The sequence below is a fragment of the Nomascus leucogenys genome, chromosome 14 (genome assembly GCF_006542625.1).
Source record: "Nomascus leucogenys isolate Asia chromosome 14, Asia_NLE_v1, whole genome shotgun sequence".
Classification (NCBI taxonomy): domain Eukaryota; kingdom Metazoa; phylum Chordata; class Mammalia; order Primates; family Hylobatidae; genus Nomascus; species Nomascus leucogenys.
In genome coordinates this window covers 69,214,607-69,242,472 of record NC_044394.1, presented here as the reverse complement: position 1 = coordinate 69,242,472, position 27,866 = coordinate 69,214,607, and the positions used below count along the sequence as shown (strand labels likewise).

At 47.7% G+C, this 27,866-nt stretch overlaps 1 protein-coding gene and 1 pseudogene across 1 annotated transcript in view; one reads left to right on the top strand and one right to left on the bottom strand.

The window, feature by feature from the left end:
* TCF7L1 (transcription factor 7 like 1) overlaps positions 1–27,866 on the bottom strand; it is a 178,496-nt gene that overhangs the window by 41,174 nt on the left and 109,456 nt on the right. The gene's annotated exons all lie outside the window — the stretch shown is intronic.
* On the top strand, positions 5,387–5,663 carry LOC105738942 (annotated as a pseudogene).

Here is a 27,866-nt window from a genome sequence, read left to right as displayed (position 1 = left end):
CCCAAACCCAAAAGCCAACTCTTTTTTTTTTTTGAGACAGAGTCTTTGTTGCCCAGGTTGGAGTGCAATGGTGTGATCTTGGCTCACTGCAACCTCCACCTCCTGGGCTCAAGTGCTTTTCCTGCCTCAGCCTCCTGAGTAACTAGGATTACAGGTGTGCGCCACCACACCAGCTAATTTTTGTATTTTTAGTAGAGACAGGGTTTCACCATGTTGGCCAGGTTGGTCTCGAACTCCTGATCTCAAGTGATCCACCTGCCTCGGCCTCCCAAAGTGCTGGGATTACAGGTGTGAGCCACCACGCCCAGCCCCAAAGGCCGACTCTTTTTTTTTTTTTTTTTTTGAGACAGAGTCTTGCTCTGTTGCCCAGGCTGCAGTGCAATGGCACAATCTTGGTTCACTGCAACCTCCGTCTCCCGGGTTCAAGCGATTCTTCCACCTCAGCCTCCCAAGTAGCTGGAATACAGATGCACGCCACCACACCCGGCTAATTTTTGTATTTTTGTAGAGACAGGGTTTCACCATGTTAGCCAGGCTGGTCTTGAACTCCTGACCTCAAGTGATCCACCCGCCTCGGCCTCCCAAAGTGGTGGGATTACAGGCATGAGCCACCACACCTGGCCAAGGCCAACTCTTAATCCTTTCATTATGCTAGTGCTGGAAGAGAGGAAAACATACCACTCCTGCAGCCCATCCTGGCACTCCTCAGACAAGGGCAGTCAGGCCCATGGGGTGAGCTGTCCCACCAAGGTCACGGAAGGCACTGGCAGAGCTGGGATCAGAACAACCCAGGTGTCCTGGCCCCCAGCTACAGAAGAGCTATGATGGATCGGGTTATTTTTTTTTACAACACATAAACATAAAAATAATTGGAAGGGGATGAAATACTAATGTAAGCAAATCAATATTATAAATACCAATCTGAGAAGTCATAAAACAGAACAAAGGAATATTTGTATTATTGAAAGTTTCAACATGGGTAAGTCGGAAGGCGCGCAGAGCATGCTCAACAGCTCCACACTGCCCCCTGGTGGTTCCCAAGTGCCCACCGGAAGCATGCTGGGCCAATGACCAGCGGGAAACAAAGACCCTGGACAAGGATACCTGCTGCACTGAAAACCCCAGGAGCCGGTGACCTCGTGGGCCAGACAACAAAGATCCTTCTGGGCTGGGCACCAAGCTGTCAAGGAAAATCTCTGGGTTCCACTCCCATTTGTTTGCAGAATTTGAGATAAAGAAGTTATGAACTCAGTAATGAGTTAACTACTTTTAGTCTCTCATGTTGGCAGTGGCCTTTTCCCCCTTTAATTACCACAGGCACTTTTTAATACGCTGTTGGTGGGAAACTAAATTAGTAAATCCTGTCTTGTGCAATTTGGAAGTATGTATCAAGTCTTCTGAAGGCTTACTGTCTCTAGGAATGCATCCTAAGGAAATAATTAAGGATGCAGGCAAAATATAGCTGCAAGGATGTTCACTGAAGAGCTGTTTATAACAGCTGAAAGATATTAAATGCCTAATGCTACAATTATGGTATCTGAATTTATATAGTAGGTGGTTATTTACAGAAACAGAAAGGTTTTTACACTGTTAAGTGAAAAAGCAAGATACAAAACATGTATTTCCACCTGTGTAATGGGGAGTGCTTAAAAAAAGAAAAAACATGTATTGAATCCTACTTTTGTAAAACAGGTATCTTTATGTATGTGTTGAGAAATCTGGAAGAATATACATTAAGAGGTGAGTTGAACTTATCTCTCTGGGCGACAAGATTATGGGTGTTTTTATTTATTCTTTTGGCTAAATATACATTGATTTTAAAAGGTAAATGCAAATATATGCAATGGGAATCACTTTTTGATTAAAAAAATTTAAATATATAAAAACACTCAGAAAAAAAAAAAAAAACCCAGTAAAGTCTATATTCAAATCATCAGCCTCTCATTCCTGAACTTCTGAGTGCTGTTTTCTTTTGAATGGGGTCTTGCCCCTGACAACCTTCCCAGCCATTCCCATTAGGGCCTGGAAAAATGCGACCTCAGCCATTTGGAACCCTTCAATGGTTCCTGGGCAACATACATTGGGGCCAGTAAGTGCTATGACTGCCAGCTGCACGAGTCCTTCCTTGGCTGAGGAAGGGTCCACTCTATAGCCCCGCCCTGGACACTCTCCTCCACTCTTTCCCTTCCAGAGGGATTCCCCGCTGGGGGAAGGTCTGGGCGCCAATTCAACCAGAGGAGACAACCCAGTCTGCTAGTTCTCAGATCTCACTGGCCTCAGGGCTGCTGGGAGGAGCTTTAAAAACACTGATTCCTGTCTGCCTTCCCCATTATGATTTAACTCTTCCAGGGTGGGGCTTAAGCATGTACTTTTTTTTTTTTTTTTTTTTTAGCTCCCAGGTAATGCTAATGTGAGGTCAGAGTGGTCCCCAAATGCTCACACCTATCCCTCCATAACTTTCTGCAGTTTCTACTCATTGTTTGGGCTTCTCTTTCAAAGATGACCTTCCTGGATCTATGGTCCTGTCTCTTTTACACTCTTCTTTCACAGCCCAGAGCAAGCATCCACCCACTTACCCATTAAACACTGTTTAGTGCTACTGTGTGCCAGGTTCATGGTTCTCCCTTATCTAAATCCTTGCCTAGAATACATATCTTCATTCCAGTGGACCCATTGTAAGGTTCAAGGTGGAAGTTTCTGGTAAAAATGGAGACTCTATAACCTGAGAGCAGCCCTCATAAATTAGCCATCAGAAAGTGAGACAGGAAATGCCGGCACAAGTTTCCTGATGGTTTATTGGACAAATTCACTATCATAACCCATATGCCATAAACATTCCTAATGGTGTTAGCACATTACATGCCTTCTTTCTGGGTTGGGAGAGGGGCTGCAACGCATTCCCCCAACTCTCCAATCCAATCCAGGGCTTGGTCTTTACGGAATTTCAAGCATCCAGGCTAGGCTAGTTGGGTTGGGGAGGAGGGTACATTTCAGAGCACAAAGGCTCTAAAAACATTTCTCAAATCCCCTGTCATTTCCTGAGTGACCTAGTAGAACACCAGTTCTAGGCATAGCCTGTGCATGAAGTTGGTTACAGAACTTAACTTTCACAAGCAGCTGTTTGAGGAACGAGACTGGGTGGTGATCAGGTCTTGTTCAGGCCTGATGATGACCTGAAAATTCCACATCTTTGCCACTTCCTTCCTGAGCCCCCGGTTCCTATCCAGACTCTGAAACCCAATCGCTGACCAGGTCACAACTCCATCTCATGTCCGAGGATTTGTGATGCATGCACAGCACCAGACTAGGTAGGTGTGGCCCATTTGAATACTTTTTTGTAAGTCCATTGGCCAAATTCTCATTTGATCCACCTTGATTTTCCATGTTCCATTCTATCCATTCCTGGAGGTCAGGAGTACTCAGTCACTCAAACACACGCTGAATTAAACTCCAAGTCATGGTTCAAATGGGTCATTGATTTCTTCCTCTTCAATTTCCATTTTTCCCTTCAAAGAAGGAAAAATGGGCAGGAAAAATCATTGCAATTGGCTGGAGACCCACAGTTGGATGGGCCCTGTGCTGAGGCTGTCTCTCCCTTACAAGCTCTTTACAAAACCGTCAAACCCCCACTGTCAATGCCTCCACTCCCTCCAATCATTTGACCCACTGCCACCTGCCTTCCCATGTCACTGGCCCTGTTCTCGCTAAGGCCACTGCTGACCTCCTAACTACCAAATCCAATGTCATCTTCCAGGTCTTTTTCCTAAGAGGCCCCTCAGCTTCTGGGGCACCCTTTCGGCTGGTTTTCCACTTACTTCTCCAGCCGCTCCTCAGAGCCTTGGCCTATGCCTTGAAAGCTGGTGTTCTCTGGGTAGTCTCCTCCTCCCCCTGCAGGTTGGCACCCACGCGATGATCACGCTCATCTTTGCAGCTGGCTCCAGCCTTCCTCCTCATCTCCAAGTGCTTCCTTGACACCATGCTACAGGCAGCTCAATCCCACATAGACTCATCAAAATCCAGCCCTGATCCTGTTTCCTACATCCTATCAACCAAGGCTCCTTTGAAAGTGAAAGGGAACACCTTTAACAATTATGATGGATGATGTAAACCAGGACATACGGTCACCCTGAGTATTGTACAAACCTTAGGGATCATTCTGGCTTCTTCTCTTTCCCTCACTCTCTACAACTGACAGGGGACCAAATCTTGTCATTCTAACTTGGACTGTCTCTCCAATTGTTCCCCTTCCTCTCTGCTGCTCACTCCCCTGGACCTCTGTAAAGACTCTGAGCTGCCCTCCTGCCTGCAGCCCCTCCCCTGGCCAGCCCATCCTTCTTGTGATTGCGTTACTTCCCCGCCTCCACCCCACCCCCAACAAAAGCTCCAGTGGTTCCCCGATGCCTGCAGTAAAAAACCTAACTGCCCAGTGGGCATTAAGGCCCTGGCCTACCCTTCCCATCTCCAACTGCCTATTCCCAGCAACACCCTCCATCCATGTTCTAGCCAGCCAATCATTCCATTCTCTGAGTGTTTCACTATTTATGCCCCCAACTCTTTTGCCAAAAGGCTGCCATGCTTTTGCCAGTGACTGGACCACCACCCTGGGTACCTTTGGTCATTGGCCCAAGTGCAGGCAAAGGGCTGCTGAGGGACCTCAGCTTTCTCCTGTTGCACGTGTAAAGTGTGCAACTGTCATGATGTAGATGACACTCTCTCCTTCTCCCTCTCTCTCTCTGAGGCCCTTCTTTCTGGAGTTCCATAGCCACTGGCCTGGCCCAAGTTTGGGGTAAGGGTAGGGTATCTGAAGCCACTGCAGTAGCGAGTACCCAGTGTTAGCCTCTAGTTCTCCGCTCTTGGGTGTCATTTCTTCCCGGGTCCATGAGTAGCCTTCCAAAGGGAATCTGCTGGAGAACTTATTGGAGGATGGCATCAGGCTCCAACTCTAGGGACCACAACCCATATGCTTGTTCTCTAATTGCTTTCAGAGTTCTGAAGAGACCCTGTGAGTTCCTGGGTATCCCCCATGTATATGATGGGGAATTCATTCTGCTGGTTTGATCTCTTTTCCTTTGGGCAACATCTTTAAAAAAAAGTCTTCCTTGGAGACTTCAAACCTGGATCTTTAACAAGTCCTTGATGAAATGCTTGGAAATGCTCATGTTTTTACCCTGGACTTGACAGCAGCCTCTACAGACTCCTTTTTCCATATTCTGCTCGGCTTGTCAGAGGCTAGAGGGATCCAAAAGAATTCCGCAAGGGAGGAAGCCCTAAGCCTACATCTTATTCTTTTTAGTTTTTTTTTTTTTTTTTTTTAAGAGATGGTGTCTTGATTCTGGAAGTTGCTCTCAGAGGCAGCGTGCAGGTGTGCTCTTTGTGAAATTCCACCATGGCGTACCACGGCCAGGGCCAGAAAGTGCAGAAGGTGATGGTGTAGCCCATCAACCTCATTTTCAGACATTTACAAAATAGATCGCAGATTCAGGTGTGGCTCTATGAGCAAGTGAATATGCGGACAGAAGGCTGTATCACTGGTTTTAATAAGTATATGAACCTTGTTATTAGATGATGTGGAAGAGATTCATTCTAAAACAAAGTCAAGAAAACAGCTGGGTCAGATCATGCTAAAAGGAGGTATTCTTCTGCTACAAAGTGTCTCCAACTAGAAATGATCAATGAAGTGAGAAATTGAGAAGGATAGAGTTTGTTTTTAGATGTCCTTTGTCCAATATGAACATTTATTCATATTGTTTTGATTACCCTTATGTTATTACAAGATGGCAATAAATGCTATGGGATTGTTTGTATTACAAAAAAAAAAAAGAGAGATGCTGTCCTGCTCTGTTGCCCAGGCTGGAGTGCAGTGGCACGAACATGGCTCACTGTGGCCTCGTGGGCTCACGCGATCCTCCCACCTCAGCCTCTTGAGTAGCTGGGACTATAGGCACACATCACCACACCCAGCTAATTTTTTTTTAACAGATGGGATCTTGCTATGTTGCCCAGGCTGGTCTCAAACTCCTGGCTTCAAGAATCCTACTGCCTTAGCCTCCCAAAGTGCTGGGATTACAGGTGTGAGCCACCACGCTTGGCTTCTTTTTAGCTTTGACAACATCTACTTCAACTCACCTGATTGCTTAGGCTGGGATTTGGTTACAGCTAAGGCACATCTTCTTGTCCTTATAACCTTTGTCAAGACACATGCCTGCTGGTGGAATCATGTACAGCCTCCACTTCACAAAGTCCTCTTCCAGGCATTGCCCAGGGAGCTATCCTTTGTGAGCACACACATGCTTCATAATCACAAACACACTGAAAATGATCTTCCTTTTAATGCCTGCTTTAAACAGTAGCCACTGGAGGTGGAGAATCCAGAGGTCTGGCCTGTGTAATACACTTCGATAGAAACCAAATGCCCTTGTGTACAGGCCTACGGGCCTTGTTATTATAGTTAACTTTTATGGTGGGTTTTAGGGGCTGAAAAAATTCTACTACTATTATTGGAAATACATTTTATAGCTTTGGCTATGAAATACCACCCCCACCCCCAACACACACACCAGCAATAATTGAGGAAGTAATTGAAAACAAATAACACTTGAGTATAGGTGCAAATTCTACACAGGTGACTGCAAACCACAACGATACTAATGAGAAATGGCGGACAGGTTCTTGGCAGGTGATCTCACAGGACGTGTGCAGGGCCTGTCACAGTAGATATGATAACTGAGGGAGAGCAAATTCTCAGTCATTGTACTAAAACCAAATCCCAGAAGAACTTCTTTTACATCCCAGAGTGGAGGACAACTATTTTAGGATGTTGCTGCTTGGACACACCTGTTCTATCAGAAGGGGCTGAGGTGATACTGAGTTTTCTTTTTTCCTTCTGTATCTTTTTCCCCTTTGTATCTGTGGTACACAGTACAGAACATTATTCAACGTATGTTTATTAAATGGCCACCGAAACATCTTTCACACGGGTTAACAAATGGCCAGGCCTCACGTACAAGGTCTATTTGTTTGTTTATTTTTTGAGATGGGGTCTCACTCTGTCACCGGGGTTGGAGTGCAGTGGCACGATCTTGGCTCACTGCAGCCTTGACCTCCCAGGGCTCAAGTAATCCTCCTACCTCAGCACCCCGCCGGGTAGCTGGGACTACGTGCACGCACCACCATGCCCTGCTAATTTTTTTTTTTCCTGTATTGTAGAGACGAGGTCTCACTATGTTGCCCAGGCTGGTCTGGAACTCCTGGGCTCAAGCAATCTGCCCACCTCAACCTCCCAAAATGTTGGGATTACAGACGTGAGCCACTGCGTCCGGCCACGTACAAGGTCTCTTTAAATGATGAATTGAAAACATCAGTATTTCTTCTTTTGCTTAAATTCCAGTCCCCTGCCAACGTACACTGCCATAGCAAGATTAAATAGAGAAGGGCACCCTGAAGCATCTGGTTTGCTGTAAGCACTTGACAGCTATCAGCCATGATCACCATTTCTTCTTGCTGATGTTACTGTAACACTGTGGATGAAGCAGTGTTTGCCTTAATGAATGGGGGTGAGTTTGGAAGGTCTGCCCTCCAGGGATGTCTTAGTTCCAGGTGCTGCAATTTGCAGTCCTGGAAATAGAGAAAGGAGATAAGCCTGCAGTTTAGTGCCAACTGTGAAAGGTCAGCTGGGGGGGGCTGCTGGGGGCCTCTTGGGAGTTCTCAGAGGCCCTCCCCTCACATATGCACAATATCTGGTGTCCCAGCCACCAAGTTCTGGAGACCTCCAGAATGATCGGAAGCTTCTGCAGGGTCCAGCCAGTGCTCAGGAACACTCACAGCCCTCCTTTTTCCTTTCCTCATTCAATATCCCCACATTTCAAGGCTCTCTACCAGCATTTCTTTGTTCATTGTTCAGAAAAAAATGAATCAAGCCATGGCTAGAGGCTTGAATTCAACTTTAAAAAATTGTATGGCTCAAAAGGTCTCTATCCAAGTTTTTCCCAAAAGATTATTCTCCAAGGAAAAAAGAAAACAAAATGGCTAAATTGCAACATTTTTTCAGTCTCCATTATCCCACGGCTCTCTACCCCTTGAGACACACAATCTTCAATAGTAAACAGGGCTGAAGTTTGAGGGCAAGGCCTAGAGAAGCTGCTTAATTTCTACCCCAAAGACAAACTCAGATTCTTTCACAATTTTCCCTCAGGCCAGCCCTCTGCTTTATAGGGCCAAACCACTGAAAGAACAAATGAATGCGAACAATTTGCCTCCCAGCAGCGAGCACTAAGATTTCCTACAGATACGAATTCCCAAGCAAACCCTGCCCAAAGATAATAAAAATGAAGGTTGGGTTTATCGGGCTCTTTAAAGGGTGGCTGCCTGATCTTCTTTAGCATCTGAATACGTTTACGTGGGGACTGGGGGGCGCTTACTGACAGAGCAGTTTTAGAAAACCAACACAGGCCCCAGAACACTCATCAGTCTGCAGCGGCTCGGCCGCTCATTCCACAAATACTCACTGTGCATCCACCATGCGCAGCCACTGTGTGTGGTGCTGTGGGGGACAGAATGACAATGTGTCTTGGGAGGTGGCCTCAGCTATAGGTAGGGAGGACAGGGCTTCTGTCCCAAATGGTAAATGTCATACAGTGAGGGTGTCACCGAGTGTGGGGGTATTTCAGAGTGAGGCCAAGAGGTGGGATCTGAGCTAGACCTCGAAGAGTACAGATGGCAATTTCCACAGGGCAAGGCTCTATTCTAGAACCAATGTATTCATATTAATAAGTAAGCAAGGGTTTTGAACTGAAAGGACCTACGACACTGTTTTCCTAAAGACGGCTTCGGAGGCGGGCATGGCTACAATTTGTGTTAAGTCTCAGAGGTCAGTGATGGTCACCCACTGGGGAAGGAAGGGCATGCAGACAGCCCCCCCAACCCCAATATCTGCAGGGTTTGGGACAAGAACATAGATGCAAGCCCATATGCTTACACATGTAAAAGTTATAACTCAAGCTGACAAACTGTTAAATACATTCTCTCCTCCTCCCTTGACAAATATGAATGCTATGAAAAGGCCAGGCTCAAATTTAGAATTCCCAGACTCCTGGGTTCTGTACCAGAATGCGGTGGTGGTAAGAGAGCCTGATCTGGCACCCCCACCATTTCCAGTTGCATCTTGTCCTACCAGGTCTTGGGACCACACATGGAAACATCCCAGACATCTCAGCCCCCCCATCAAAGCTCAGCCCCAGGCAAACGGGAGCCCCCCATCTCAACCTATAGGTGTGCACACCAGTGGCTTGGTGCACGTCCAGGGAAGAGCCAGGCAAGCTCTCAAGCCTCAGGATCCCATTCTTTGGATCCTCAGCTCTGTGGATTCCTGGCCTGGTCAGGAAGGAAGTGGCCGGGGTGGTCAGAGCAGGGCCCTCCAAAGTAGGGTCCAATGCAGGCCCCCCTGCTCAGGTCTAAGGGTACAGTGTGCACAGGCAAGGATTTGGCTCACTGGACTGTGAGGCACACTGTGTCGTGTGGTTTTGATTATGATGATACAGGCTAACCTTTATCCCAGATAATGAATACAACATTAGTCTGGTTTTCACTTAATCCTCATCAGCCCTACTGAGTTTAGTATTGTTGTTATTCCCATTTCACATATGAGGAAACTAAGATTAGAGAGATTTTAATTTATCCAAGGCCACACAGCTAGGGGTTGTGGAGTCAGGATTTGACTGTTATACTGAGTCTCATGGCCTAAAAATACTCAGAGGAAAATCATTTCCTGATCCCTAATCATGGAAAATCAAGAGCCGGAAGGAACCATGACATTCATAATGTGGAACCCTCACTAGGTGGTGGGAGGGGGCAGGTAGCAGAGGAGAAATCCAGGGTCCTGCTTCCGGGGCAGTCCCCATTCGGGCAGCAGCGTGTCCCACAGAGTTCAGGAGGGCAGCAGCACCTGGTGGGTATGCTGTGCAGTGGGCGTGGGCTCCCCAGGGGATGCAAGGGGAAGCCAGTCAGGGTCAGGCAGGGCCAGAGCAGCCCCGTGGGCATGTGTGGCCAGCAGCTGGCACCATAGCCCTCTGTGAGCTGAGAAGGTGACCTCACTCCAAGTGGGGCCCTTGGAGCTATTTCCTAAAGCTGCTGCCTTTGATGCTTTCTTCAAATCCCATGAGCAAAGTGGCAAACTTGGGTGGGGAAGCCCCAGAATCTGGCTGCTGTGCAACTTCATTCTGTTTCCAAACAGTGGTGTGGGAGCTCAGCGCCCACTCCACCGGGCAGTCTGAGGATGCCCTGGAGCTAAGCCGGGGAACCTGTTCTTCCTCCCTGCAGCTGTGCTGGCCAGCCAAGGCCTTGGTAGGTCAGGAAGGAGGGATTTTTCTTTTTGTAAATTAATTTAAAATATTTAAAACTAAGGTATAATATGTATATATAAGCAAGTACACAAATCTCGTGTGCGGCTTAGTGAATTTTTAAGACAGGATTTTGTTCTGTTGCCCGGGCTGGGGTGCAATGGCTCAATCAGAGCTCACTGTAGCCTCGAACTCCTGGGCTCAAGCAATCCTCCTGATTCAGCCTCTCGAGTAGGTGAGACCACAGGCATGTGCCACTACACCCAGCTAATTCTTAAATTGTAGAGATGGGGGTCTCACTATGTTGCCCAGGCTCTAGTGAATTTTTAATATGTAATTTTTTTTTTTTTTTTAAGACAGAGTCTCACTCCGTCACCCAGGCTGGAGTGCAATGGTGCGATCTCAGCTCAGCGCAACCTCTGCTTCCCAGGTTCAAGTGATTCTCCTGCCTCAGCTTCCCGAGCAGCTGGGATTACAGATGCCTGCCACCACACCCGGCTAATTTTTGTATTTTTATTAGAGACGGTTTCGCCATGTTGGCCAGGCTGTTCTCAAACTCCTGACACCTCAGGTGATCCACCAACCTCGGCCTCCCAAATTACAGGCATGAGCCACCACACCTGGCCCAATATGTAAATATCAATGTAACCACCAGCCTAGATCAAGATGTAGAATGTTTTAAATTGATTATAAGTTGCAGAAGCAATGCATGAACACACTCTCCTTGTAAAGCATTAAAACATGAGCTGTGAGCCAACCCCTCCCAGTGTCCCGCCTACACACACAAGGCCCCACTGTTACATGTAATTGATTGTGTGTCCGGAAGCAGCGGCTTCCCCCTAGGCATTCCCAGGCCTCCAGGCAGCTGAGCAGCCTGACCCAACAGGTTTGGGGTCTTTCTCCTTGAACATTCTCTTCTGCCCACTCCCTTCCCCCACCCAAATCCTCCAACAGAGAAAGAGCCTGTGGATTCTCCCACCGTGGATAACACAACTGCCTCGCTGAGCTTCCTCCCTCCCCATCCTTACAACTTAAAGCAGTCTGACTCGGACGCTTCTAAGCTGTGGCTGCAGAGAACACAAAGAGCAGCCTTCGGCGCGCGGACGCACCATCGATGAACTGGGGAGGGGGGGACGCCAACCGGCCCCAAAGCACATCGAAGCCAGAAACCGCCCGAACTAGTTACATTCCAGCAAGATTAGCACAAGGCCGGGCCTGCTCCTGCGCCCACCCCTCCTCCCCTCCTGGGCCATGAATAGGATTTTTAACTATTTCCCTCCCACTTGCTGTCCAGCCTCACACATGGACAATGCTCCCCGCTGTTTGCACATTAACCTCCCATTTGCCAGGCAGCTTCTCAGGGGCTGCAGATTAACATCCACCAACTCAGACAATGATCCCCGGGGAGGGGTGCAAGGGGCTCAGACAAAAGCTACAGACACTGAGCCCAGTCAATCACTGCACAGTGACCACTGGCCAACAGTGCAAGGGGCTCCTGGACTCCAGACACACAGGAATCACCACAAGCAGCTCATTCCTGGCTCTGGGCACCTGCCCCACGTGGGACCAGAGAGGGTACTCCCCTAATGCAGGCCTACAGCAACCAGAAGACACCCTCCCCACCCCATCTAATCTGGGACATTCTGGCCTAGGAGGGGCCCGAAAGGATCAGGGACTGAAGGGCTGGGAAGGCGGAGGGCAGCCCTGGGCAGCCCTAGGCAGGCCTCGCAGACCCAGCCCACCCTGTTTAGGCTTCTCCTTTCTCCTGGCAAAGCGGAGCTCTCAGGGGACAGAACAGGAAGCAGGTGCCTCAGGCCCCTGCCCTGGGGCTCCCTGGGAAAGCTGCCTGGTCTCTCAGCAAGAAGGGCCCCTGACTGAAGCAGCTTGTAGACATGATTCCATACGTCAAAGCCATTTTCCTATTCCCTTGTGTGCAGGTGTGCACACAGGCATGAACTTGGAAACACAACCGCATGGAGCGGGGACCGAATGGGGAGAGAGCTGGACTGTGAGGTATGGGAATGGTCCTTCTATGTCCTAGGCCAGCAGCTCAGCCCCCGCATTTGTATTAAAAATCTCCTCCAGGTGATGCTCATGCACCCTGGTCCTGAACCAGAGGCCCCGGAAGTGAACAATCGCATGCATTAGCTGAGGATCCTGTTAAGATGCAGTCTGGGTCAAGAGGTGTGTCATGGGGCCCAGGATGGTAAGTTTCTTACAAGCTCCCAGGTGACGCACTCTTGGCCTAGTGAGGCCTCAGACTGGGTGCATCATCAGAAGGGTGATCTCTCTGTATGCTGCTTCCCCAAGTAGTTGTCTGGCTACAGTTTCCACCCTTCTGGAGAAAGGTCACCACCTCTCAAGACAGCGAGTTGCAGCTGCGGACAGCTCCGTTTGAGTCCTTCCTCATATTAAGACATCCAACAGTGACAAGCTGAAGTCTTTCTTCTCTTGACCTGGTAGTTCCAGACCCTCAGAAGAAGACCTTGTGGCTTCCACTCCTGTTTTCCCCACATACCTGTGCCTCCTCATCTAGGCCAGTGAGGCTGTTTTTCTAAGCTTCATTCTCTTCTTAGTACTAATGCCAGACAGGGTGGGGGTAGGAGAGCAGATCTCAGTGCAGACTGGCGAGGCTATTTGGGTAGGAGTGAGAATAGAGCCCCCAACGGAAACAGAAACCAGAGTTCTAGCCTGGAGCAGTTAACATACAAGAAACTTAAGGACAATTAAAAAGCAACAACCACATTTAATGTGGTTTACACAGGCAAAACTCATTAATGTGAGTTGGGGTGCTGGAGTTTACCTTTGCTAGGCAAACCTTTTTACAGACAGTACAGATTAATTGCAAGCAAGACTCCAAGGGGAATATCTAAATGGCTATGAAACAACCTTCGAGCCCCCAGATGCAGGAAAAAGCACCACTGACCTACAAGTGACACACAGAGGACTTCGTCCAGGGAGCCCCCTTGCCAGTCTGGCTTCAATTCCTGGTGAAGTTCAGAAGCAATAAACCTGTGCTCCTTTTGAAAGGTTTTATAATTCAGAAGACCCCCTAATTCACACTAACATCCACCCCAAGTCTGAATTAATTGTGTTACCCAGCAGTTCTGCTAAGGAATCACTTCTTAGTACTCAGTTCTGCTAAGGAATCACTTCATTATCACTGCTGCAGGGAAAATTTGAGGGGGGCTGATGGTTTGCAGTGGCAGCAAGTCTACAAATGATTATCCCTAATGAGATGATGCGAGAGCAGCCTCAAATAAGGCACTCCTCCAGCTGCTCTGTGCCCAGCTGGGCTTCCTGCCCTCCCACCCGCTCCAGGCCATGAGCCCTTCATGGGGCTCTCATGGCACGAGGGGCCTGGATCTTCCAAAGGTGAAACCATCCCAAAGACCCAAGGGCTCCCACTCAGTCTCCTGCTGCCACTCCCTGCCCCACTGCAAGGTCACAGATGACAGTGGGATCTGGCTGAGCTAGGACCGAATCCTGACTGTACCCCTTTTACCAGTTGTTACCTTGATCTAAAGTTAATCTTTCTGAGCCTCAGCTCCCACATGTTGAAAAGGTATTAGTATAATCCAGTTCCTAAGATTGTGTGGTGGTTTAACTGAGTGAACGCTTAGCATGCACAGGGCCTGGAGTAGGTAAATTCTTACAATGGTAGTAAAAAGGAGGAAGATTTCTTTTAAGGTCAGGGAGATGGCCTAACACCCCCCCTTTCTTTGAGGCTCCAAAGCTCACTGTTCTTCTCTTGTGACACTAACCTTTCCCTGCCTTGAGATCGGTTCCACTACTTGTGTTGTTGCTCTGGTGGACCAGGAAACAGACAGTTCCTATATAAGGTCATGGCCTCACTCATCTTTTACTTACCTCCTGCAACATTCAACCCAATCCTTGCAATTAGTAGGAACGTGATCAATATTTCTGCATTGACTTGCCAGCATGAACCAGCCTACTCAGGACAAAGCATGGAGGTCGTAACCAGATGGGTCAAAGAGCCAACCGACCAGACCTCCCCGCCCCTGACCCTGTGAGCAGGTTTCTGTCCTTACGAACAACAGCAGTTGCATTTAGGTAAAATGACAATTACACTTCTGACTAGCTGTCAAACTATTCATGAAAATGGCCACCAACATCCTATTTTTTAAATCAAACACTAAGCCATATGTCTGCTACACAATGAAAAATCCCAAACCTATGTGGTTTAATAGGCTTTCCAACACTTCTTCAGAAGCCTAGATCCCTAATGTTTACATTTAAGGTGGCACTGGCTCACGGTCTGTTGTTCCATAGTCTTATTGCACTGTCTACACACCCTACCTCATTTTTACAGAAATGGTTCATTAGGTCAGGGACCACCTTCTTCCATGTCATGACATGTTTTGGTTGGGAGTGGCGAAGGTCTAATTTTAGGCCCTCTGAGAAAGGGCCTAAAATTTCCTAAAGTAAGCCATAGCGATCAAGTTTTTTAGGCTTTCTGAGGTTTTAAAACCAGAAAGCCGTTCTATTTCCTTGAGCTGCCATCCATTCAGCCCTAGAAGTTGCAGCCTGCCGTTCTGGGCTCAGAGAAGGGAGGACTAGTGCTCAGAACAGTTTCCCTGGGGAGCTGGACACTAGGTGCTGAGGTTGGGCTCCCTGGCAGGGACAGGCCTCGGAGAGCTTGTGGTAGGGGCTGCTTGGAAACCACACACTTACTCTGATGACACTGTTTGTGTGCAAGCATTTCTAGACTGTTCTTTGGAAATGGGCTGTAGAAAACATTCACTCCTTCAAAACACACCATTCTTTTGTGGTCTTTTATTTCCCCCTTCTTGGCTCTGCTACTCTCCTGGGAGCCAGGGACTCCCCAAACTCCCAGGGAAGGGATCTTTTTTGAAGAGGCCATGCAGAGGGGTCACACTGAGGCTTGGGTCAGGGTAGTAGAGTGATAGCAAATGCTCATGTGGAATTGTCTGCCTGAATGGGTGGCTATAAATTATCACAGGGTATAACTGCCCGAGACCATGTAGGTGAATTATCTACAAGTCCTGTGAATGCTCAGGGGTGGGTACCTGCAGCTGCCATGAATATGGCTTCAAAATAAGTTTCCTCAGATGAAAACAACTGAGAGTCCAGAGGCATCAGCTAGCCTGTGGGGAGGATGTGGGAGGACCACCCATGGCCTCAGTTTCCCCGGGTGCACCACTCACTTCCCTCAGAGTCCTTTCTGTGATACCTGCCTCCCCCAGCCCTCTTGTCACTGTACCACCCAATGCACACACAGCAGCAGAGAAGCATCTAGAGTGTGAGTGTGTGTGTGTGTTTTGAGAAAGGATCTCACTCTGTCGCCCAGGCTAGAGTGCAGTGGCGTAGTCACGACTCACTGCAGTCTTGACCTCCTGGGTTCAAGCGATCCTCCCACCTCAGCCTCCCAAGTGGCTAGGATTACAGGTACGTGCCACCACGCCTGGCTAATTTTTTGTATCGTTTGTAGTGATGGGGTTTTGCTGTGTTGCCCAGGCTGGTCTCAAACTCCTGAGACTCAAGTGATCTGCCTGTCTCCGCCTCCCAAAGTACTGGGATTACAGGCGTGAGCCACTGCGCCTAGCCTAGAGTGTCTCTGAATTGCAATCTGAACTTGAATGGGAAACTGTCAGCTAGTTTAAGTGGCAAGCAGTAGGTAGCTTCTTGTGACATTTTCTCAATCAGATGCCAGTCACAGGGAACTATCAAAAAGCGGCAATTTACAAGAGCGACCTGAATAGACGCTCTGGTCTGGTCTCTCTCCTTCAGCTCTTATATCCAGCTGGTCCCTTCTGTCCTGAAGAAGTAAACAGCCTCAAGCGGGGCCCAGAGACTTGGGTTCTAACTCGACCCCAATTAGCAGCGTGATGGCTTTAGGCAGGTCCTTTCCCCTTGCTGATCACAGCTGCTAGAAAAAACCTTTATGGAAACAAACATGTATTAGGCCCCTACTGTTTACACTATATACTGTACCCAATAAAAGGCAAAGGCTTTTTATTTCTTCCTCACAAGCTTCTCTTTGTAGGCAACAGAAATGAGTGCTGATTATCATTTAGACATAATAATATCCGGATATGGGTCATTAAGCAGGGCAGTGACCTACCCACTTGGTCCACTGACCTATTCTTGGTTATTGCAAAACATTATTCAAACAGCAAGATAAATTGGTTAATTTTTCTTTCCACTCCTAAATTGTTAAATTAGTTACAGCAAAAAACAAAACCCAAGTAAACAAACCACACAAACCTCCTAAATACAAAGTAGGGCCCTGATCCTGCCATCTGTTTTACTCCTAAATATAGGCTGGTTTATCTCTCTCCCACCTTCTGGTGGCCTCAGGCCATGTTCTCAGGCCTCTAACTAACTCGTAGCTGCTATTTAGAATCCAGCTGTTAATTACTTCTTTAACACCTTTTTGCTGCTCAGTCTGAACACTAAGTATTCTCCGAGACTACAGTTTCTCCTTTGCCTTTCTTTAGTGGCTCTGAAAGGTCTCTCAAAGGTTATCTGTCCTCAAGATGTGCCTAATTCTGTGCATTCAGGGCTTTCTTTGCAGGGGACAGCACAACCTGGGAGCTTTTAACATACACAAAACACAAAATAGTGTAATACAAAGCTAGCCAGGCTTATTAAAGATCTCATTTTTTGGTTGGGCATGGTGGATCACGCCTGTAATCTTACCACTTTGGGAGGCTGAGTGGGCGATCATTTGAGGCCGGGAGTTCGAGACCAGCCTGGCCAATGTGGCGAAACCCTGTCTCTACTAAAAATACAAAAATTAGCCAGGCGTGGTGGCCGGCACCTGTAATCCCAGCTACTCAGGAGGCTGAGGCACAAGAATTGCTTGAACCCGGGAGGCGGAGGTTGCAGTGAGCCGAGATCGCACCACTGCACTCCAGCCTGGGCAACAGAGTGAGACTCCGTCTCAAAAAAAAAAAAAAAAAAATCTCACTTTTGAACTAGTCTATGTTTAATATTTAATATATTACCGAGTGCTTTTTTAAAAGGCCCAGTTACCAATTCCTGTGTGTGGCAAGGTGAGAAGGCCAGGGGTGGTGGGCGCCTTATGGCTTTGGTCTATTGCAGATGCCTTCCAGTAGTGGACCAGAGCAGCTGGCACTGCTGGGTGTACTGGCATCTCCTTCAAACTCGGTGTTCAGTGATGTCACATTGGTAGCTTGAAATCAGCCACAGGGAGAGTATTTACATCATGGAAATTGGCAAACACTAATCAGAGCACAATCCTCGCCACTAGGAGCTGACTTAAATATTTACCAGTACATCACTGCTTAGAACCCATTTCCCCACTTCTCTTTCTATCACTAATTTAAAGGACTCATTTATTGGGCACACAGTCCACTGCATTAGACACAAATGCTACAGAAAAACAACAATAACAAATGTTACCTTTCTCTGTCCCTAGCACTGTCTATGTCTTCACACTGCAAACTCACTTAATCCTCAGAACAACATAGTGGGATAAAGAAATAGTGTTATCACCTTTTCACAGATGAGGAAACTGAGGCACAGAATGGCAAAACCTTGCTCATGGCCGCAACTGGTGATGCTTCCAGACCCAGAACTGAGGGCTTTTCCCCACCCGACAGAGCCCATGGATTTTCTACTCTCCCAGGAAAAGGCCTGGATGGAGGCCCAGTGTGCAAAAACTCAGGGATATGTTCCACCAGAACTAAGACTCAAGAGCAAATGAGTTTTATGGAGGCTTTGTACTAGGAAGGGTTCTTCAGGGGGACAGTTGTGCAGGCTGTGAGGAAGGTTCCGCAGACCCCCGGAAAAGCAGGTGAGTGGCAACTGAGGTCACCTTGAGAAGAGGGGTTTTGGAGTACAACAGGCCCCTTGGCCTGGTACACTTTGTCAAGGCAGAAAAATGCCTTCCACTTCTGCAGGGAAGAAAAGGAAAGAGGCACAGGATGCAATTAGGAAAGAACAAATATATCCTCAGATTCTCATAGCTGAACAACTAGGGAAAACCCAGCCTGTAAACAGTCAAAAACTGGGTGTCGCCAGAGCAAACACCCAGGTCTCTGCTCACCCATACAAGGGTAACTGCACGAGAATCAGGGCCCACACCAGCACAGGCCAGCGAGGGACCACTTTTTCCTTAGCAGTAGTGGCAGCGGCAGCAGCTGGTTCTCCCGCTGGGTTCCCAGTTGGAAATTCCAAAGGGAACTACTTTCTGCATTCGGCACACAAAGAGAAAAACTGCAACTAGTGAAAAATAAAAACTAAAATTTCAAATGCTACTTTGTAGAATGCAAACAGTCATAGTCTGCCAGCAGACATTAGGCTAGGTATTTCCTTATGATACTTACGAGAGAAAGAAAACCAAGTTCACTCCCCCTTTCCCTACTTCCTCCTGTTTTTTTTTCCCTCCCCAAGGGAATGAGTCAAGTCAGTCAACAAGTATTTATGGAGCACCCACAGGATTGCAGAACGGGTTGCTGGAAGAAGCCCAGGATAGCTCTCATTTGAGACAGTCAAAGGAAATGTCAATCCTCAGGCCAGGTCTAAACAGGGCAGTAAAGAACTGACTGCCACCTAGGTGGGTTTATTCTGGACCAATCACTCACTCCTGGCTGAGCTGCCTCTGTTATTGGCAAGGCCAAAGTGGGTGGATCAGCTATGTTCATGTACATTTTTGGAAAACTACAAGCACAACGCTAACGATCTTGATGGTTTAGGGGGTGGGAGTTGGTGTTCGCTGAGATACTCTTCTTCCTCCCTCCCAAAAGGCCCCACAATGATAAAAATTAAACAAATGTTGTCAGGTGTTCACCATTTCTCCTCTGCAAATGTAAGTGTGTATAAGTGGGACGGGAAGGCTAGCAAAACCCAGGGCCCATGGAAACAGCCTCCTGGGGGCCTGTCCGCTCTAGTTTGGAGACTGGGTTGTATTTATTTGGCTGCAGATCCTGCTACTCCAAGTGTGCTCCCCGGACCAGTACCATCAGCACTATGTGGGATTCTGTTAGAAATGCAGAGTTCCAGGCCCCACCACAGCCCTACTGAAGTAGAATCTGCATTTACACAATCTCTTCAGATGGTTCCCATGCACAGGTGAGTTGAAGAAGCACCAGTCCCAATAACCAAGCAAGTGTTTGTTATTAAACCCCAGAGAGCCCCCAAAGTCACATTTGGGGAACATCTGCCTTCCATATTGCAGGGGGGCAGTTAGCCTCCCTAGATTTCCTGTTCACAGAAAGCAAATACCAGTAAAGCCTAAAGATTTATAAATCTATTACGACTCCTGGTTTAAAAGTAGGTACCTGGAAGGACCCAGGTCAGTTGCACATTATTCAATCACCATAGGAAGATATATTCTTGGAGCTAACAGAACCGAACACTACCAGCCACAAGGAGTCCTTTCACATCTACATTACACTCAACTAACTGCATGCTGGCCTAGATTCGCTTCTGTTCTAAATATCCAAGCTATGTTTGAATAACCTGTATGGTTACAATTAGGATCACTGCATCTGGGAAAGTCACCGCAAACCCCCACACATAAATATGGTGATTTTAATAACAAATAACACATTTGGAGGCTGGTATATAAGTATGCAGGCAGAGGAAGCTGCTGAAGATGTTAATTTGCATGTTCACAAAGAAATGGAATCCAGCTGCAACGTTAATGCTTAATTCTACAGAGCCATAGGACACCCGCGCAACCTTACCATGGGCATGCTCTAAATTGAAAGCCGATTTTCAAACCCTCACAATTTTGGCAAAAACCTAAATTCAACTGCTTAAGGAGACTGGATTTTCTGTGAATCCTAAAATAGTGCTAGCAGAAAAAAGTCCATTTGTTTACGTTTTGCAAGTTAAAGACAAGTATCTGAATTGATTTGATGCAAAGTTTCTCAAAACATTCACCTTGGGGCAGGAAAAACAAAAGGTCTCATTGGAAGAGATTCCTTCTTATAAGGGATTGGAATTTATGGACTAGGATCTAACTTAGCTGTTGCTTTCTGGCCTCCTACACTTGAATTTACTGTTTAAAGTAAAATGTGAAAATTATATCAGTCTTTAAGAAGATAAACCTTCTGAAATAGGACGCATATGAGTGAATGTGTTTGTGTAAGAGGGAGAGGTTGTTAATAATAGCGGTCATGGTAATATTAATAACAATAAAAGGTAGTGTGCTAATTTGGATATTGTATCCTGGTAAGCTCTGTTCACTTCACCAGTTTCTCTAAGAAAATGGAGTCTGTTGAACTGCTCACTAGCATGGTGTACTTGCTCAAGCACCTGCAAAAAGACAGAGGGGGCTTCTTGTAGGGATGCAAACCCAGTGGGGCAAACAAACAGAGCCTGGTAATAGCACAGTCAATCAACTGTTTCAGTTATGAACGAAAGAGCTGCTAAAACCTCCCACTCCAGTGGAATGTACCTCATTGAAAGCTCTTGGCACTCACTCTTTACAGAGAATGATGGGTAGCCAGGACCTATGGTGACATCAGGCACAGAGCAATTCTCCTGTCCTACAAGTGGACAAGAGGGAAGGAGGGTGGTGGTCAAAACCATCATGGGGGTACATGTATCACATAATGACTAGACTGCATGATTTCATGAGATAAGAAAAAAATATCTTGAAAGAAATGCTTGAGAGTCCTTAGGATTGCAATTCTGCTGAGCACTTGGCTCATCTGTTATTAATAAACGCTGGTGGCAATATCCGTGAGTGCACTTGTCAGAGGGGCTACTTCCTCCCCTGCCGAGCAATGGCCAGATGGAGAAGTCAGGAGACCTGCGTGGAGAGCCTCGCCTTGCCAGGGGCAAATCCATCACCTCAATAAGCCTCAACTCACTGTCTATTAAATAGGAGTGATTATACCAGCTGCACTTAATTCTTAGAACTATTTTGAGGATGAAATGAGATAATGGATGTGAGTCGTTAAGTATGTCAATCTGGGAATATGTGGGTGGAGCTGTGTGGGAGGTGAGCTCCCTTCTGCTCTGTCATGAAAGGTATGTGACACTCTTCATAGTACTTCCCTCTCCCAGGCCCCCAAACAAGCTTGACTGTCAATTTTGACACATTTAGAATTCATTAAGTAATTAAATCCATTTTGATCTAATTGAATTTTCCTTTGAGGGCAGTTTAAGATTCCACTAAGCCTGTGAAGCTTATGAGTAATTGCAAGTGGAAACTCCACCCAACTGTGTTGAGATTTCCATCATCGATTTTTTCCCAATGCATGGGAAAAAATTTCACTTGCCTGGATGGCACTGTTACATCTGGAGATCAGAACCAACCACCACCACTAGCAGAAGCAATAAATAACACCATTGCATTGAGTCAGCACTGTGGACAGTCCTGTCCTAAACCACACTCATGGGGGACACCTGACTGACATTCACTTGGAGATCTTTCTGGGCAAAGGAGAGCTGGTCAGCCACTGGGTGACCAAAACCGGCACTGCACTGCCCAAGAGGGACATGGCCATCCTGTTTCTTTTTTTTTTTTTTTGAGATGGAGTCTTGCTCTATCGCCCAGGCTGGAGTGCAGTGGCGCAATCTCGGCTCACTGCAAGCTCCGCCTCCCAGGTTCACGCCATTCTCCTGCCTCAGCCTCTCCAAGTAGCTGGGACTACAGGCGCCTGCCACCACGCCCAGCTAATTTTTTGTATTTTTAGTAGAGACGGGGTTTCACCGTGGTCTCGATTTCCTGATCTCGTGATCTGCCCGCCTTGGCCTCCCAAAGTGCTGGGATTACAAGCGTGAGCCACCGCGCCCGGCCAACTGTTTCCATCTGACAAACTGCTTTTGGTATATGGGCAACTGTTGGTCTGTTTATTTATTTATTTATTTATTTATTTTGAGATGGAGTCTCATTCTGTCGCCCAGGCTAGAGTGCAGTGGCGTGATCTCGCCTCACTGCAAGCTCCTCCTCCCAGGTTCACGCCATTCTCCTGCCTCAGCCTCCCGAGTAGCTGGGACTACAGGCGCCCGCCACCACACCCAGCTTATTTTTTGTATTTTTTTTTTTAGTAGAGACGGGGTTTCACCGTGTTAGCCAGGATGGTCTCGATCTCCTGACCTCGTGATCCGCCCGCCTCGGCCTCCCAAAGTGCTGGGATTACAGGCGTGAGCCACCGTGCCTCGCCCAGTCTGTTTTAAAGAGGCCCCTGGCTCTGACCTTGTAGCTCAAAGATGAGCCATGTGGTTCCAGGTCCCCATCTGGGACTTCTGGTTGCACTGTGCCAGCGGGAAGCCTTGTCAGCCGACCTACCCCATCTTAGAGGGAAGAGGGACTGGTGACTGATGCCTGGTGAAGAGGCTTGCCTTCGACCCTCCATCCAAGAAGGGAACCCCCTATGGCCCACTATCCTAAGCAAGTGCTGAGCCATAGTCAGCTTCACCCCATTCTCTATGGGAGCCTGACACCAAACCATTGATTACACCAATCTTCTCAGATAAGGGAGTCCAGCTCAGGTTCCAAGTCTGGAGACTTTTTCCTGAGTCTCCTAGAGGACCAGACGTGCCTGGGATTTTGAAGAGCCTCCTCTCCCTGGTATCTGTCTTGATACCAGATTCTATTCTGGAATCTGTCCTGCTACCCGGCAGAGTGCCAAGTCTATATTTTGAGGATAGCAGAGACCTGCATTTGCTAAACCTAATGGTTGTTTCTCAGCCCTCATCTCAGTCGACCTTCAGCAGCACCCCCTCTTCCTTCGTACACTCCCCTCCTTGGCTGCAGGAATGCGGCGCCCACCAGGTCTCCTCCTACCTCTCTGGCTGCTCCTTCTCAATCTCCTTTCCCAGTTCCTGCTCTTCTCTCCAGTGTGCAAAAACTGTAGTGCCCACAGCTCAGCCCTTGACCTTTGTTCTCAGCTTCAGTCTCAGGATCTCCTCCAGTCTCATGGCTTGAAGCACCATCAACATGCTGATGACTAAAGTCTCTGTCTCTAACCTAGACCTCAGCCCTGACTTTCAGACCCAATTACCCCACTGCCTATCACCCTCCCCACTGGATGTCCAGAAAGTATCTCCAATACAACATGTCCCAAACAGAGCTCCTAATTATTTCCTCCCAGACCTGCCCCTCCCACAGTCTTCTCCATTTCTGTCAATGGCACTTCCTTCTTTCCCACTGCCCAGGAAACATTCCTAACTCTTCTTCCTCTTGCTCCCCACATTTGGTCCATCAGCAAATCCTGTCACTCCTCCTTCAAAATGGGGCCAGAATCTGAGAACTTTCCCCGTTTCTACTGCCACCATCCAGGCCCCACTGGCCCAACAACTTGTCTCTGATTTTCTACCCTTGACCCCTTTGGTCTATGATTATATCATGGCAGCCATGGTGCTACGTTAAAACAAAGGTTGGATCATGTCACCTCTCTGCTCAAGACCCCTCTCTGCTCCCCATCTCAGTCAAAAGGCTTCATCATGGGCTGCATGCCCCTGTGACCGGCCCCCTGTCCCCTTTCGGACTGTGCCTCCTGGCTGCCCCCCAGCCTTGCCCACTCTGCTCCAGCCACACTGTTCTGCCCGCTCCTGGAACCTGCCAAGTGCCATCCCCTTTGCACCTGCTGTTCCCTCTGCCTGGCGTGCTCTTCCCCCGTGTATGTGTCTATAGAGTTTGTCACCTCCCTGTGACGCCTTCAATAAATATTGAATAAATGAATGAACAAGCAAACTGAAGGCTTTGCCCTGAACCCTCCCTGGCAGGCCGGGATCCCACAGTTCGCCTGTTCGTTCTTTCCCTGTGGCTGGATCCTGAACTCCGCCCACCACATCTCCCACCCCCAGGGGGTGCTGTTCACAACGTGGTCCGTGGCTAGCAGGGCAGCTCCCAAAGTCAACTCTGCAGGGACCCGTGTGGAGTCACAATATGAATATTCAGCCCTTTCTAGGGTGCCTGCCACATAGCGGATGGCTCAGTGTGTACCTCCTGAACGAAGCTTCACCTCTCACCCTGAGCCAGAATCCTGCCCACTCAGAACCCAAGACCCATGCCTGGGGCTGCCTCTGGCCAGGAAGCTCTCCCTCCTCAGCCCATCCCCAGCCTTCTTCTCCTGGCCCAGCTCCCCCTTCCCTTGCTGAGTTTCTAGCACCTCTTATGCTGTTCACACCCAGACAATTCCGAAAACACAGGACTCCCTGTGAATGGTGTGGAAATGCAACTTCCCCACGTGGAGTCGCTGGGCATGTTCCCCTTCCCTTCCCCTCGAACCCTGCACAGAGGGGGCCATTATGTCCCAGAAGGCCACTTCACGAGTAAGGCATAAAACGGCCCTTTCGGAACTCAAAACAAAGCTTAAGAGCCACACCTGAGTTACTAAGGCTTCCATTCAGCCTCACCCATTCCTAGCAATAAGCTGCAGCAGCCGGATCTCCTCCCACCTCTGGGTGATGGCTGGGAACACCAGGCTGTTACCTTTCATCAAAAACACAAAGGGACAGCAAGGGACCTCAGGCATGTAATGGCGCCGAGGAGTAGCCATAACATGTTATTACAGAATTAGTTCTTTGGAAACTGCGTGCCAACTGATTATTAATAAACTGCAAAAATGAGCTAAGGGTGGAATAATTGGGGCTGAATGCCTACCAATCCTGCACATGTTAACCAAGATATATGAGGTTCAACTAGAAGCCAATTGAACAGTTACTTATTGTTAACTACTATGTGCCAAGATGTTGGTGCGTTGAGATCTTTAAGACTTGTGGGAGGCCCCACTGCCAGAGGTGTGTAATCTAAACAGGGAAAGGAAAGGAAAACATGCCCTTTCATTCAATAGTTTTTAAAACAGTACAGTGTATAGGAAGGGCTGAGGTAAAACATCTGCTTCAATAGGGAGGCAGAGAAAAGGGGATATAGAGGCCCTGGGGAAGATTTCTTGAAGAAGACAGAAAACTGGAGATCTGCAAAGAGAAGAAACAGGAGGAAGCAACACATCCCGTGTGGAAGGGGAGAAAGTGGGTGCTGTGAGCAGGAGTGACAAAGTCTTCAGGAAGACTGAGCCTGGGGACAAGGCTGGCCTTAACACTTGCCTTCAAAACACTTGCCTTCAAAACACTTGCCTTCTATACAGGGTGTGCACAAACCTCAATGCCAAGCCCCATTCAAGGAAAAGGAGGAAGGCCGTAGATGGACCTCACTGACTCTCCCTACAGCAGAATTGGGCACAGCCAGGTGCAGCATCTAGGTCAGGAGAGGTGGTGTTTGCATTCATGCTGTCATAATGGCTATGGTCAGGCTTGGATGAGGACGTCAAGCTGACAAAACCTCAAGGCGATGGAGGACCATTCCTTCTATTATTTGAGGCATCTCAGAAAGAAGGGAGGTAATTCTTAAGTGCGACCTGTTCACAAATGGAAAAGTGTGGATTTGGCCTGGATGTTGGCATTTTATTCGGGCCGGGGCTTTATGTGACGTGGGTTCTATGTTGGCAGCCCAGAGGCAGCCAAATGCCCCGGGGAAGCCAGCAACCATAAGGTTTCCAGCCACATGGTATCAATGGAAGAATTATGAGATCACAAATGTCAGAGCCTCTGGGGCCTTGTAGGTAAATCCTTGGTTTGATTTTAAGTGATCCAGATAGTGGAAGAAGTTCTCACTGGCTTCTTTAAGATGGTCCCTTAGACTTACAGATGTTTTTAGGTTCTCGTGATTCAAAAATCTTTTCTTGCCCCCCGCCCCCCCGCAAATAAAAAGCTAGCAAGCAAAGAGAAACCTGAAAGGAATATTTACCAAAAAGCAAACTATTCCTGGACTCATGGAGTTATCCAGGTCCTAAGGAAATACAAATAGAGTCCAACAGACAGTTTAGTTAAAATACTAAAAATAAACAGTGGCTGTATTTAATTTCTTTTTTTAAGTTTCTAAGGAAGTCAATAAAATAAAAATATATCTGGGGCCTGAATTATCATGCACGGACAAGCACTGCTTAAAAGTGCATCCAGGTCGGGCGCAGTGGCTCATGCCTGTAATCCCAGCAATTTAGGAGGCCAAGGCGGGCAGATCACCTGAGGTCAGGAGTTCGAGACCAACCTGACCAACATGGTGAAACCCTGTCTCTACTAAAAATATAAAATTAGCTGGGCATGGTGGCGGGCACCTGTAATCCTAGCTCTCAGGAGGCTGAGGCAGGAGAATCTCTTGAACCCGGGAGGCAGAGGCTGCAGTGAGCCAAGATGGCGCCATTGCACTCCAGCCTAAGCAACAAGAGTGAAACTCCGTCTCAAAAAAAAAAGGGCATCCAGTCCTCTGGATCAAAGAGTACGAAGAGGCTCTTCCCTGCTGTTCCCCTGCTCCCATCCTCTAGACTCAATGAGTCAGTCAACAAACTTCTACTGTGCACCACCATGTAGAAGGCACTGAGGACTGGGCACTTCAAGAGTCAAATGAGGAAATGCTCGTGTGCCAACTTCTGTTCCCACACTGAGAAAGAAAGAGAGCAAAAACTGCTGAGCTCCAAAAGACATGCTGTATAAAAAATGTTGAAAAGGAAGACAAACCCTTTAAAAGGGTGACCTTGGGCGGGCCCTTCCCAATCGAGTTAAATGTCACTACTCTGAGAACTTGTACTTTCTGATTTCCTGATTTTGCAGAATCTAAAGCTAGCATAATGAATTTAAACCCTCCAGCTTCCTTCCTTTCTCCATTTCCTTAAAAACAAAAACAAAAGGCACAGATTTAATATTTCCATTAAAATAAAACAACAAAAAGCATTGCATACTTTTACTATTACCATAGTTTAGGAAAGAAACACATTTTTCTCTCTTTTTGCTGCAAGATTATTTTTTCAAATTTCAGCAGGCACAAAATTCTGCCCCTGGGTGACTTAATCTGTAAGTATAAGCACTATTTCAGGCAACTGATTTTTTGTTTGTTTGTTTGTTTGTTTTTTGAGGCAGAGTCTCGCTCTGTTGCCCCGGTTGGAGTGCACTTGTGTGATCTTGGCTCACTGCAGCCTCTGCCGCCCGGGTTCAAGCGATTCTCCTGCCTCAGAGTAGCTGGGATTACAGGCACTCGCCACCATGTCCAGCTAATTTTTTTGTTTTTTTTTGTATTTTTAGTAGAGATGGGGTTTGGCCATGTTGGCCAGCCTGGTCTTAAACTCCTGACCTCAGGCGATCCACCCGCCTTGGCCTCCCAAAGTGCTGGGATTACAGGTGTGAGCCACCATGCCCAGCTGATGGTTTTATCATCTGTGTTTCTCAGTTATCTCCTTCACCTCTAACATGGGAACTGTTAGAATCAGGAGGGAAGTTCCCATATCAGCTCTTTGACTCCTCTCCGGTTTGCCATCCACACCCTCTGCGATGACAGCCTGAGGTTTAAAACATCCTTCATCTCCACAGCAGTCCCCCGGCTTCCTCTGTGTTCACAACAGCCTTGTGAGAGAGGGAGGTGCAGGGACATAATCATCTCCATTGTGCAGAGGAGGAAAGGGAGGCTCCCAGAGCTGCTCTGTGCAACATTTGCCACATGTGGCTATGGAGCCCTGGAAATGGCATGCGGGCCACAGGAAACACACACGGAACACTCAGTACGAGAAAAGA